We start from the raw sequence: 15,245 nt of genomic DNA, 5'->3' as shown, positions 1-15,245 counted from the left end.
ATTTTGAGGATCTCACTGCAGCCCGCAGGGGAAGATCAGCAGATTAGAAAATCCAGCTTAATTGAAATTGTGAACCTTGTCAAATTCAAATAACAGAGCGAGGCAGAAATGCTAGCCTCTTTCCACCCAGCAAAATAAGCCGAGGTTAAGTAATTAAGCTAAAAGGTTTTTATTTATTTATTTATTTTTTTATAAAACCACAATAGAGAGGAAGGGAAAGAAAATATTTATTGAAATATTGCTCAGCAGAGGAGCGCGGAGAACAGGCACCTCATTTTCATGAGCATCCAATGTGCAGTAGGCATAAAATCATACAGTTAAATTACAGAATACCAACACTTTAAATCAGGCATACATACATACAAACAAGATGTTTAAAAAATAAATGTAACCTTATTTCAAATCGTCAGTGCTTCCCTCCAGAATAAATTTAACAATTTAGTCCTTAAAACCTTGGTAGAGTTTCTATAAAAGTATAAGCAATTTTAGTCTCAATTTCAGATACTAAATATATAAGCTATATTTAACACGCCTACAAAGCTCTTCATCAACTTACGATGGGGTTGTATCCCGATAAACCCACCCCAAGTGGACAACATCCTAAGTGGAAAATGCATTGAATACGCACACCTAGCCTCCCAAACATCACGGCTTAACCAGATCCACCTTAAACGTGTTCAGAACACTGACATTAGCCTGCATTTGGGCAAAATCATCTCACACAGAGCCCATTGTGCAATAAAGCATTGACTATCTCATGTAACCTATTGAATACTGTACTGAAAGTGACAAACCGACGCAGAATGGCTGTCAGTCACTTACCCCCGTGGTCGCCGGCTGACAGGGAGCTGCCTCTGCCCAGCGTCACAAGAGAGGATCGTATACCACATCATAAAGCCAGCCCGGGACAAGATCTAAATTCCAAATTCCAAGTACAGTTTCTACTGAATGCATATCACTTACGCACCATCATGAAGTCAAAAGATCATAAGTGGAACCATCGTAAGTCGGGACCAACTGTATTTGAAACGTTACACCACTTCTTACTCTCACAAATCAAATAAATGTGACGTTACAACTCAAAACAAGCTATTTTAAGCCCATTGGCTATGCTCGTGTTGCTTGGCCAGATTTAACATCTCTGCTATCACTATTTTATAAAACTGAGTTTCATTTTATTTTCCAGTATTTAAAGTTTATTTATTTATTATGAGAGACAGAGAGAACGTAAGTGGGAAAGGAGCAGAAAGGGAGGGAGAGAGAGAAGCCCAGGCAGGCCCTGTGCTGCCGGTGCAGAGACTTTCACCGGGCTTGAACTCACCAACCGTGAGAGCGTGACCTGACCCGAAATCAGGAGTCGGATGCTCAACTGACTGAGCCCCCAGGCACCCCTATTTTATAAAACTAAGCTTAAAACAATATCCAGTCAATTTGAAATATCAGCAATAACCTGGCCAATCGAGCACACAAACTTGCTTTTGCTTGACAATTCCAAGGTGTTGCTGCAGAAGGTCCTTTTTTGCCCCCACAAATGTTTCCTCTTGCTTCTCTCTAAGACATGACTTCCCATTATCCATCACTCTAAGCAGTGGATGATAATCCAGTTTAACATACCAGGAGAAGGTAGCTGCGATGAGAACTGTTTGATGAATAACAGTTAAAGATAAAGTTCAAACCCATTACAATTCTTCCTCTTAACAATAATTAATTGAAATAGTTCACACAGACACGGACATAGAAGAGGAAGTGAATGTTGGATATGTATTAAAAACATAGACTATTGACTCAGGAGACCGTAATGGCCCTTTCATTATCTTCAGGAGTTATTGTATGAAAACACTTTTGCAAAGTTTTTTAAATGAGTAGTATTGACTTGATAGACCACAATAGTTCCAAAGAGGGCATTAGTATCCGTCTTCAAGCAAGTATTTATATTGTTTAAAACCATTATTGGCATTTGTGCAAAAATCTCTTTCAACTCCAGCACAGAGACTGCCTGAGAAAGTGGTCCAGTAATATCCATTTAGGAAAAAAAAAAAAAAAAAAAAAAGTCAAACTCACTCTTGCTTATCTTTTCAAAGCAATGAAACTATATACTCTAATAGATTTATTTCTCATTAAATTATATTGGATGCTTTGTTTCCTTTGATTTAAATCTTTTCTAATGTAATCAAATGCCAAAAATAATGTAGAGTAGGCTTTTTTGGTAAGAAAATTAAATTGCTCTGCACATTAACTTGTTGAGTGGTTAGATTTGGTCTTTGTGGTAGCAGATTACATCTGCCATCAATTACTTAGAGCTAGAGGAGATTGAAAGTTATTTTTAATATCAGCTCTGTCCATTGCTATGCGGGCGAAACCATACCTGCCTCATGGTTTTCCAGTTACACGTCCACTCTCCTGAAGGAACAGCGCGACTCAGAAACCCACTGCCGGGTTCCTACTGTGTCGTGTAAATGGAGACTGTGTGTCCTCCTGGTATTTGACAAGTATGGAATGCTGGTGGCCTGAAAAATAGAGTGCTGATAGCGACATGATATCCCTGTCACTCAAACATAGTCTGATCTGAGGATCTATTACGTGCTCACTAGACTGTGAGCCCCTCAGATTCAGGTTTACGTCTTTATTAGCTTGGATTCTTTGACTGCAAGCATTAGAAACGAACTCCGGGGAATGAGCGGGAAACGAGAAGGGGAAAAGAGAAGTCAGTGGAAGAATAAGAAGGTACTTACAGAGAGGCCAAAACAGAAGGCAGAAAGAGCAGGTTTCCAACAACCAGGAATCAGGAGACACCAGAAGGTTTCAGAGATAGGACATACTCAAAGACTGTCCCCCCCTTCCCTCTCTGCCACCAACACTGGAACGAAGGGAGCAGTTCTTACCAATTTGGAGTCAGAACGTTCCTCTTCTCAAAGCTTATCACTCCAGGAGAGAATGTCCAACTGGCTATCTGCAGGTTCTATGTCAACATGTTGCATACTCTAGGATGGCGAAAAGGAAGATCCCCTGCGGAGCCCTTAGGCTTCTATAGTGTTACAGAGACTCTGATGTACCACCCAGCCAAGGTTCCAAACAGAGGAGGGACGTCAATGTCCCAGGGGGAGATCGGGGGCTCTTAAAAAGGGGAATGGTTATTAGTCAGAGAGAAATGTCCACATATGAAAGATACTCATAGTAGCTAGTAGCTAGAAATGTCCACACACAATAGATAGTATCTATTATCCACATATAGTAGATACTCAATAAATATTTTCTGAATGAATGAACTGGGGAAAGAATGAACGGATGAACAGTTGTAGAGGAGACATAACAACCCTTATTTCCTTCTATTGCGGTCAAATGCAAATCAGATAATGACGATCACGGTCACAACGCTAAGCACAGAGGCATTCCAATACCTTTTCGGCAAAGCAAATTTATGTGAACCCTGTCTTCTAAGTTTCTTTCGTTATGAAGTCAGAGAAAATTGTCAGCTTAGAATATTGATCCCTGGATGTGTTAAAAATGAAACAGACTTATAATAGTAATATGTTCAAAAGAAGGCCTATAACTTCTGTTGAAAATGTTAATATCACTCGCAATATTAGGAACTATGTTTTCCCATCACATTCACATAAAGGGAGCTAATATTTTTTCTTTCTTTTTTTAATAATGATAGTAAAATGAAACCTGGCATTTATCGGTCTTGCTGTGATTAAATTTTTTCTTATGAAAAAGCACAGCTTTAAAAATCTTTACATTTTCTCATTGCCGAAAGGTCTTAAGTCCTTTCCTCATCTTGATGGTGATACCCGAGTTTAAGAGCATAGATGATCCGTTGCCTACATTTTATAAGGCCCTGACAATGCTCAAATCACTGCCCAACAAGTAAGGTGTGGTGGAAATATTTAGAATGTACAGTATCAGGCAGAAAATTTGCATCTTAATAAGCGAGGTACTTATGGCCAATTAATGTTTTTAAGTTTCTTTATTTATTGTTGAGAAAGAGAGAGAGCAGGGGAGGGACAGAGAGACGAAGAGAGAGAGAATCCCAAGTGCAGAACCCAACATGGGGCTTGAACCCATGGAACTGTGAGATCATGACCTGAGCTGAAATCAAGAGTCGGACACTTAACCGACCGAGCCACCCAGGCGCTGTGCCAGTTTATTTCAATAGAATTTCTGCTATTCTAGGCTCCTGTCAGTGTTTCCCTTGTTGACTTTTCTGGGATGGGAATTGGTCAAGCGAATGCCGTGACAAGACAGGTAAAAGCAACAGTCAAACTCTTTGGACTCAAGGAGTCTGTGCATAAGACCATCCTCATTGATTTCCTCCTGTTCAGTCATTCATTTGGTAGTACCTTGTTGGCATGGATGTGAGGACTGTAAAACTTCACTGCTGGGTACTCAACGAGGTGCTACTGATTCTCTTCAATGCTAGAACCTAAATTAACGTGACTTGCTGGTGGGAGCAGCATGTCATTTTCTTATGGCATTTTCTTTATATACCGAGTTAAATCAGCAGTTGAGCGACAGTGTTAGGTGTTGTGGGGGCTAAGGGAGTGGACAGGGTAAGATCCTTCATGTGAAAGAGATTAAAGCTCATTTATGGGACAAGCTGGGAAGCACAGAGTTATCTAGATTATCTCACTCTGTACATCTTTTGATTCTATCTGTATGCAAACGAGTATGTGGGAAATAATAGAGGTGAAATACGGGATCCACCAAGCAAAGGCCTTCATCGTTTGGCAAGTATAGGGAGAACTTCTCCATTTGCGATAAATGGTCATCGTGTTTACTCTACACCCATACCTACAGAGGTCTTGACGGTGAGCTTGAAAACAATAGTTTAAAATCCTCTGGTAGAGGACCTGATTTCTATTTTCTTCTAAATCCACAAGCTTTTCAAAAATAGAAAAAAAATGTCATTTTGGAGAAATTTTACTGAGCTTTCAGAGCTACATGCAAAAACAAAAACAAAACAAAATCTGACACATCTCCCTGGGTTTTAAAAGGTAATAGCAGCTTTTTGCTCAGCCAAACTATTGTAAGTCCTTATTGCTAGAAGTCTCTTTCATGCTGAATAAGTACATGCATTTTCACAGATTTTCAGGTTGCTTTCAATAAAAGTGCTTGAGAATTGAAAAATAGAGCTTCTTAGTTGTAGTTCGGAATTAATTGTTCACACTAGGCCTGGGTTAATTTGCATACATTTCTTTTTATTGGGGGCCAGGGTAGTTATTGTTCATTTCCAAAAAATAGTATTTCCTCATCACGTAAAATACGAAAACAGGTTCAATCAGAAACTTCAGTCTTTAGAATAATCACAATCTTCATTGATTCATTTCCCCCAAACCAAGAAAAACAGCTCAGTGTTTTCTGTCAATGCAGCAAAGTGTGGATTTTGATAGGATATAGAGGAAACAGTTCTGTTTCAAGACGATCTCATTAAAAGCCACCTGCTGCCTTAATAATGATGGCGTAATTAAACTGCTATCCCCAAATTTGGTGTTGCTGAGACATTATGGACAGAAAGGGAAAGCTGGTTGAAACCTATCTAATTTGGGACTATGGTAGCAATTTGTAGAAAGGGTGTCCTGAATGAGTTTGATGAACGCAATAGGAAAATACCAAAGGTGCATTTGATCTGGAAAGGAAATGAATGTGGTTGTCCAGCCCATGGACCCCCGCCCTGGCCCCTGACATCACCCACCAAACAGAGCTCTATTGGCCCCGTTTCAGCCTCCCTTTGGACGAGGAGGTTTGCCTTACTTTCTTTTTTTAATGAAATGTCCTAATAAATTTCTAGAAAGGATTTTTCTTAGAAGAACTGAATTGGCTGTGTCCCAAGATAATCATTTCAATAACAAAGCTGTGGAGTCGTGGAACGGGAATAAATTAGGAATTAAATAGGGGAATCGTAGGAGAACCTGTCCCAGATGAACAATTGCGTGAAAACTTCAATGGAGCCGACATTTCCTCTGTGTGAAAGTGACAGACCTGATAAATAACGCAAAAACAATAATCAACAGATTGACAAATCAACTAATGAGATATTTATTAAGTGCAAGGCACTGTTTTAAGTGCCGTGAGTGTGCAGAGATTACTTTTTCCAACTCTCCGAAAGTCCTCCTGCCTTCCCAGGTGACACCCTCAGGCCTGTGGAGGATTCAACGCCTGTCACCGGGACCTCTCTGACTTCCTTGGCCCAGCTAACTCCATCCCCTGTGCCAGCCAGCCACACAGCCCTCTCATTTATTGCTCACTTTGCTTCTTCTGTTTCTGCCCATCAACATGATGAAGCAGCTCCCACAAACACAAAAACCGACCAACCGACCAAGCCCTCAGTGGGCCTCCAGCTGCTCTCCCTCCCCCTCTCCTCCTCACCGTCCCTTCCCCCTCCTTCTCCTTCTTCATCCCTTCGTTCCTCAAGGAGAACATGGCTTCTATTCTTACTTCACTGGACCACTGTGACAAATTCCCTTACTGCCCTTTATTTTTTAATGTTTATTTATTTGTTTTTGAGAGAGAGAGTGGGGAGGGGGCAGAGAGTAAAAGAGAGAGAGAATCCCAAGCAGGTTCCACACTGCCAGTGCAGAGCCCGACTCAGGGCTCCATCCCATCAACCGTGAGATCATGACCTGAGCAGAAATCGAGAGTCAGATGCTTAATCAACTGAGCCACCCAGGTGCCTCCCACTACTGTCCTTCGAATTGGCCACTAACATAGCCTTTGTGTTATGAACCCTGATAACACATGTTAACTATTCCTTTTGCCTCTGAGACGTCCCTGTGCCCGCTCATCTTTGGCATTTCCTCTTCCCAGCATTGTCTTCCATCTTGTCTTCTCCCTACTCACACACCCTCATCACATGACTTTGATTTTTGCCTTTATAAGATGATGACCCCTCAGTACCTACCCCGGACATGCTACCTCCCAGAGCTTCTGACGCCTGCAGCACTTCTTGGACCCCAATATTTGGCTGTCCTGCCAGATCCAGTCTCGTGGTTCAACCCACACTCTTTCCCCTCTCTTGTCATCATCCCCTAATAACCTTGTCTCCCCCGAAACCAAAACTATGGCATCATCTTAATCTCACCCTTCTCTCTACCTCACATTCAACTCTAAAGTTAATTAACTAATCTCCAACTGTAACTAATGTACCTTTTAAATATATCTCAAATTATAATCCCCTTCTCCCTCCACCCCCCCCCCACACACTTTAAATGTTGAAGTTGTACATACTCAGAGTTGGGCTTCATTTCGTGCGATACTCTCTTCCTGGAGAATCTTACCCCAGTCTACAACTGTAAATTTATACATAACTTGGAGATGGCCAAATTTATTTCCTCATCCCCCTCCTGTCTTCAATATTTCAAGGTCGACTTTCTGAACTGACCACCTGACTCTACATGTGGAAGTTTTACGAGCATTTCCAGTACAACTTGTTCAAGCTCAGTTTAACACAGCTATGGCTAAGACTGCCAGTCGTTCTACAGTGCCCCACATCTCCTTCTGCTCGCCCACAATAATAACCCCCTAGAACCATAGCTGGCTAGTTGACCAGCAGAATTAACACCACATTTCTCACCCGTTCCCACAGTCATGCATAGTCATGTGCCTAACTCGGGTCCAATGGGACCATGTTAGTCACGGTTCGCCACGAAACAGGTGTGTGTTTGTGTGTGTGTGTGTGTGTGTGGACAGATAGATGATAAATCAGTAAGAAGATAGATGATAGATAGATAGATAGATAGATAGACAGATGAAAGAGAGATTGATTTTAAGGAATTAGTTGACGTGATTGTAGAGACCGATAACTAAAATCTGACAGGTTCAAAACCCTAGGAAGAAATGAAAAGTAGTCTGTAGGCAGAATTTCCTCATCCTCGGGGGACATTAGTCTTTTTAAAATTAAGGCCTTCAATTGATTGGATGGGGTCCATCCACATCATGAAATGTGATCTGCTTTGCTGAAAGTCTACTGACTTACATGTTCATCTAATCTAAAAAAATACCTTCCTAGAAACATGTAGATGAGTGTTTGGCTAAACATCTGTGTATTATGCCCTAGTGAAGTCTACATAAAATTAACTATCACGGGGATATAAGCAGAAGTTGTATGTACAACTTCTAGCAAGTGTACTAAAAGGAAAGGATGCTCTTTTCTTTCCCTCACTTTTTCCTTCCTGCTGACCAGAGGCTGGATGTTTATATCATAGTCCCAGCATCCAAGTAGTCCGTGAGGTGACCCTGGGAACAAAAGCCACACATATGATACAACAAGATAGAAAAAACTGTGGATTCCTTACCCTGTGGAGGGCCACACCAGCCCACATCAGCCTGCAAATGATTTGAATGTGAGGGATAAACAAACTTATTTCTTGCTAAACTACACTAGCAGGGGGTTGTCTGTTATTCCCAGCCAAAACCAATCCTAGTTTGTAACTTCTCTGACCTACTTCTCCTCTGCTGTTTTTCTTTGGACGGATAAAAACATCAACATCTACCCAGGCTGTAGGAGCAAGAAAATATGGACATCCGTGGAACCAGTCTGTTCCTCATCATCCCCCTCACATCCAGCCAGCCGCCGAATTCCACCGCTGCTGTCACCCCATTCGAAGCCACCATTGACTCATTACATTGATAAAATAACTTTCTTCTCACTCTCCCAACAATTCCTCTGCCTCCCTCTCCATTCTGCATGTGTAACCAGGGTTCTCTTTTCAAAACATAAAGGGGACTGTGTCACGTTCTTGCTCGAAAGTCCTCAATGGCTTCTTGAGAATTCTAAATCCTTCCAAATCCTTGACCAACAGAGCTCTGTGTGACCTCCCTCCACCCAGCTGTCTAATTTCATCCCACAATTTTGCTCATTTACTAAATTCCAGTAAAGCACAGCCCAGAGGTCCCCTCCTCCCCACCTTCTTCCACTTGGTGCATGCTGTGGCCTCTGAGTCACCTCCCTTCCTCCTCCTCTGGACAATGCCAGTGAATTCTTCAAGACTCGATTCAAGTTGTCCTCTCCAGACACTCCATCCATTTTGGAAAAAGGGACCCTACGTTGTGCTCCCACAGAAGTCCACATGTAATCCTGTCATTATGATATTGTATTAATAATGACAGCTAATATTCGTCAAGGGTTTATTATGTGTTAGGCACTATTCTAAGTACTTTACATATGTTTACTCATTTAAGGAAATATCATTCTCAGTTTCAAGAAAAGGAAATGGAGGCCTGAAGAGTTTAAGTTACTCGCCCAGGGCCACATAGGCAGCCCGACCCCAGAGCCCATCTTGTTAATGGTCAAGCTGCACAAAACACATCGCTGCACACATATTGGCTCTCTATGATTACGTGGCTCTACTCTTCACGCTCTCCCTCTGTATTACTATAAACTCCTTTTGAGCAGACATCACGTCTAATATATCTTTCTATTTCTAACACCTATGGAACAGTGCTAGGTCATAGTATGTGCTTAATAAACATTTCTTGAACTAAATGGAAAACAAAGTCTCTAGGCTCAAGCAAAGAGCAAGATATGCATTTATGAAAGATGAAAAAGTTATTACATGTTTAATTCTCAGTACAGCTTTTCCTTTTCTCCTTTATGACAGTCTCATGCATATGTTAACAAAATATGGTCCAAACCTCATCCCAGTGAGGCAGATGCCAAATGACTAGCCTTTGGTATTCCCGGAAGCTGCATTTTGTTTGATAATCTACAGTCATTTTTCAGGTAACTGATGTTGAGTGGGAATGTTTTGGGGCAGAGGTGGTCTTGGCCATTTCAATCACTGTCAGAAGGGAAATTCAGGGCAACTAACAGATATATATCCCTTGTCTTCTGCTGCTGCTGTGAAAATTGATCTCCGAAATGCTTTGACTCCGGGTGAAAGTAGCTGTACGTCATAAAAGCAGCCCCGCAAAGATCTTTGCGCCCAGTGTAAGTGACAATTTTCGATGGTCCGGTAGAAAGAAAACGTATCCTTATTTTATGATCTTTAGCCATTGGACTAGAAAGCAAGCTGGAGAGAGTTGTATTTACGCTATGATCACTCACTCATCTGGATTACTTCTTTATCTCACACGTATGTATATGATTTCACGAAGCATCAATTCATGCATTTTCTCCCCTTTAGGACTTTAAGAAGCTCCACCGGAATAGGATGATACTCAGGGAAGACCCTGGCATGCTGTAGCTACTTAGACCACACCTGAACAGAGATGGATGGGTCAGATCCATCCGGTTACTCAGGACCAGCCTGAAGAGCCGGCTGAGGGGTTCCATTTTTTGTTTTAGATAATGAACAGTTTTCTCAATGACTGAGATTATATTGGCGGAAAACATTGAAATTAGCAGTATTGATAGAAAGTCTGAAGCTTAGGGTAAACTTCACGTGTCTACATTCTAGAGATCATTCTAAACTGAATCTGCAAATACATAAAGTGGAATTTGGTGAACACCTATCCCAGGTAACGCTTTGTGCCAAGTTTCAGGCACGAACAAAGAATAATACTTTGTCCTCGTGAGCCAAGAAAGGCAACCAAATTTAGGAGGGATACCAAAAAATCCCCTCTAATCATGATAAGTAAGTGTTTAATGCAATATTTTTTTAAAAAAAGAAATTAACGTTAAAATCAATTATTAACAGGGGCGCCTGGGTGGCGCAGTCGGTTAAGCGTCCGACTTCAGCCAGGTCACGATCTCGCGGTCCGTAAGTTCGAGCCCCGCGTCAGGCTCTGGGCTGATGGCTCAGAGCCTGGAGCCTGTTTCCGATTCTGTGTCTCCCTCTCTCTCTGCCCCTCCCCCGTTCATGCTCTGTCTCTCTCTGTCCCAAAAATAAATAAACGTTGAAAAAAAAAATTTAAAAAAAATCAATTATTAACAAAATATCAACATTTTAAATAAAGAGAAGATCAGTTACAGGTTTGTATCAAGCCATAGTGGGGCCTGCAGCAAAAATAAAAATCAGTAGTGGATATTTTGGTTTTTTTTTTTTTAATTTTTTAATGTTTCTTTATTTTTGAAAGAGAGAGAGACAGAGAAAGAGAGACAGAGTGCAAACAGGGGAAGGGCAGAAAGAGAGAGGGAGACTCAGAATCTGAAGCAGGCTCCAGGCTCTGAGCTGACAGCACAGAGCCCAATACGAGCCGGGAGATCATGACCAGAGCCAAAGTCAGATGATTAACCAACTGAGCCACCCAGGTGCCCCCTTGTGTTTATTTTAAAGTGTTGATGTCTTTGGGCACCTTGATGGCTCAGTCACTTGTTTCCGACTCTTGATTTCAGCTCAGGTCATGATCTCACAGTCATGAGATTTAGCCCTGCCTCAAACTCCCTCACTGGGCATGGAACCTGCTGAAGATTCTCTTTCTCTCTCTCTCTAAAATAAAATAAAATAAAATAAAATAAAATAAAATAAAAGTTTCATTCATGATGGATTTTTTGCATTAATTTTTTTACATTTTTTAAAATATTGCATTAACATATATATATATTTTTTTATTACAGAGGGGTTTTGATGCCTCGTAGATGTTGTGCCCGAAGACATTGCCTCCCTTGCCTCACCCCAGGCCTGGACCAGCCCATGAGACTCTCAGGGCAAAGTTTGGGAATGCAACAAATGCAGACAGTGAATGAAATTAATAAAATTAAATGCTCTTCTGGGGAGACGCTACAGGTGCTGAGTGTCTGGCCCATCAGGACTCAAGGAGCCGATAGCTCTGGGGACAGTTAGAGGGTGAGTAGGGGTTAGTCCAGTGTATACACGGGAAGCCAGTGTGGCAGATGGGCGAGAACGAGCAAAGCATGAGAAATTGAGTGAAACCTTGTGGTGTGCCCAAGGAAACACAGGGACAGTGGTATAGACAGAAAGGAGCTTGTGCAACAGGGCAGCAAGGATGGATGGGGCTGGAAGGAAGGGCAAGGCCAGCTCCCAGATGCCTAGCTTACCACACTGAGGTGCTTAGACCGTCCTTGCTCCTTGTCTCATGCTGCCTCCGTGCTCTCACTGCCTCTTAGTGGCTTAGGGTCCCACGTGCTGGACCACAAAGCCATAACCCAACAGGTTCTGTGGTCGACATTCAGAGATAGCCAGTTCACCTGACAGAATTTCATCCTGAGGGATCGATCCAATGTTCGGGCTGGCGACACTAGTGAGGATATTTTCTCTGTAGATTTCTAAAAACAGTGCTTTAATTCAGAACTGTGATTCCAGAAGTGGTAAATTTTCTTAATGTAGCAAACCTGAGGACAGATGGGGACTCAGCGTATTGACCATAAGAGACTGCCGAGACAGCACATGCAAAGGGCCTGTGGCTGCATCCAGTACTCTAGAGACAAGGACACCCCAGGATCAATTCTTTTAAATTGCCATGTGTTGAATGAAGAGTATATTGTCAGCATGATGCCAAGTTTAAGAGGAGAACAGAAAGGACATATAAAGTATGGGATCTCCTCTTCATTTCGTGATATGTTAGACACAGTAAAGGGATGAGACAGTTTAAGTGACAATGTTACTGATATGGATAACGAGGACTACAGTATTTTAGGACAGTTAGAAAAAAATGTCAGTGATGATACACAATTTATGTTTCTAAAACTCAGAGCTGATCATCCAAAGCCTTTCTTAAGTAGTCCCCGACCCTCCCTTACTAAACCTCATTTCTTAAAATACCCTATAATGCAGGCTTGCCTCAACCCCTCAGGTTTCTACACACTCTCCAGTCCCCACCTGAATCATCCCTGATCCCCACTGGGTCACCCTTGACTTGGTTCATGCTTTTCCTTCTGCCCGGAGAGCCCTTCTCCGTACTCCTCCAGGGGGATTTCACTTAGCTTCCACACCCATGGTCACGAGCCCTTCTCTGGGAAGCTTTTCGATCACCTCTCCCTCAATGTAGCCAAACTGTGCTTGAGAATATTATTTTAGTATGATTTTTTTTTTTTCTCTCAGGAACATAACACTCAGTGCATGCTATTACCATTTGTTATCTGTATGACTCCGGATTTCTTGCACTTTTCATTCACTGAATGCCTAGGACAGCAGTGGACTTAATAAAAAGTTGTTTGGCTAAAGTAATCTTTGGAGTTTAACAAAGGAAACTAAAAATGATCAACGTGACACTCATTCAAAAGGGTGAGAAGGGGTTAAACGAGTTGGAATGCTTTCATCCAGAGGAGAGAAGGCTAACCAATTTACTAATAACTGTTTTCAGAATGTTGAGTGGAAAATCATGATCGGTTTGAAATTTCTCACAAAAACAGCAAATTCTTCATAAATAATGTCACTCAAAGGCCCGAGATGGTTTCGTGGAAAATATGTTGATAGATATCTTAAGGTTTATTTTCAACCATCCACCAAAATCATGAGAAAGCTCACAGTGGAAAAAGAAATTGTTAGAAATGTTATGGTCTGAACATCAGTCAGGAAACAAAGAAAACAAAGCCAAAGAAAGAGTTAACAGAATTTAGAAACCACCCTTTGGGTCATGTCTTTACTTCCTTCTCCCAAACGTCACAAGCCAAGGGCAAAACGCAAGTCTCTACTTGAAATTTTCAGTCATTTGTCACTGTTTCAAATATTAGATTCTTTAAAACACCGATGTATTTTTTTTTTTTTTTGGCCATGAAAATGGATGTGTAAGTGCAGAAAGACCATGCATATGATTAGCATAATAATGGGAAACACGCACAAAGCTTTGGCCCCTCTTGACCTCTCTGACCTTCAGCACTTCAGCTGGAGTTAGAAATGGCTCTGGGTTTTTCGACTTAGTATGCAAAGGTGGGCGGAGGTGGCATCATTTCTTAAAATCATCGCCCTCAGAGAGTGACAAGGTGTAAATTTCCAAAATGTTTGAAATTTCCATCCACTCGTTCTGATGTGTTGCAATGCGGAGAGAGCCAAGCTCTAGTTAAGGATTTATCTCAGGCTCCGAAGCCCCAGGCCAATGAAAGCCGAACGCGCTGTGAAGGTGAACCGCACAGTCTCCAAAGCTAAAGAGCCATCCACATCAATTTGCAGCCAGCTAAGTGGCTTCAGCGGTGGGAGAGCTATTTACACTCCCTTCCCGGCCAAGAATTATGGTTCTGTAACCAGGAGGAAAGCGAGGGGAATTGAAGGGGCTGCTCAGAAATATAATGGTCATTTATGGCTAAAGTACCTCCATAACAGTAGGCCCCTAGCTTTCATCTGCAGCATACTTGAGGAATTTGCAATGAAACACGTACACACACAAAACACAGTCCCCCCCCACAAGAGACTTTCTGTGACATGCCCATCCGTATTGTGAAAAAACAAAACTCAACTGAGTAAATTTTAAAGATCTTATTGGCTGTATTCAACGACTCATGAGTTGGGCAGCATCCCATCCAGCAGATAGAAAGGAGCTCCCAGGAGCTGTACAAAGTGGGAGCCTTTTGTAGGCAGGAGGGGAGGGGGCAGGAACTAGCAAAGTGCAGATCGTTTCAGGCAAGGTCACCTTTCTTCGGGACAGGTAGGGATCTATCAGGCAGATTACCTCACTGGTGTTGACCGGAAAATTCCAGACTGACTGAAATTCCATGTGTGAGAGAGGCTGACCCTGCAAGTATCTTCGGTCTTAAGGCTCGGTTTGGTGACGTGGGCTTAGCACAAGTGACTCCATTTTGGGACTGTTGTCTCATTTTTAATAATGCTAAGGCGTGAGATGGCGCCTGCCTTGCTTATCCAATGGGGCCAAGCCAAGAGAACCCCCTGAATTTTTTCCTCGCCCCACAGATGCTGATCGAGAGGTCTCAACTCACCAATGCCGACTGAACTCCTTATCATCTAATAAGCAAAACAAATGAAGAAGGAGACGATCAGGAGAGACATAATTAGACAACATTTATCATGCAGTTCGTAAAAGTACTGTATTTTGTAGCAATGTAAATTACAATATTGCATTATCAAGATAATAATTTGTTTTGTGACAAGAAATCACACCATTATGTGTTGCATCTGTATTATTTTTTAAATTGGGCTTTTTAATTACACAGATAAATTATGTATGTGAGAATCCCACTTTGAAAATTTTATACAAAGATGTCATCTAAGATCCCATTAAATGTTGGAATCTATTCCTCTCACGTGTAAATGCTCCTTAGTTGTAAGAGTTAACTCTTTCCTAGGCAACCAGAAAGCCCCTTATGCAGTCCCGCGGACCCGAATCCATTTCATCCAGGGACAACCCGATCCTGCAGTTCTGGCCCAGGCAGCCATTCAAACTGGGAACGGGCTTGG

This window comes from Lynx canadensis, chromosome B2 (assembly GCF_007474595.2).
Source record: "Lynx canadensis isolate LIC74 chromosome B2, mLynCan4.pri.v2, whole genome shotgun sequence".
Lineage (NCBI taxonomy): Eukaryota > Metazoa > Chordata > Mammalia > Carnivora > Felidae > Lynx > Lynx canadensis.
This window is presented reverse-complemented; position numbering follows the sequence as displayed.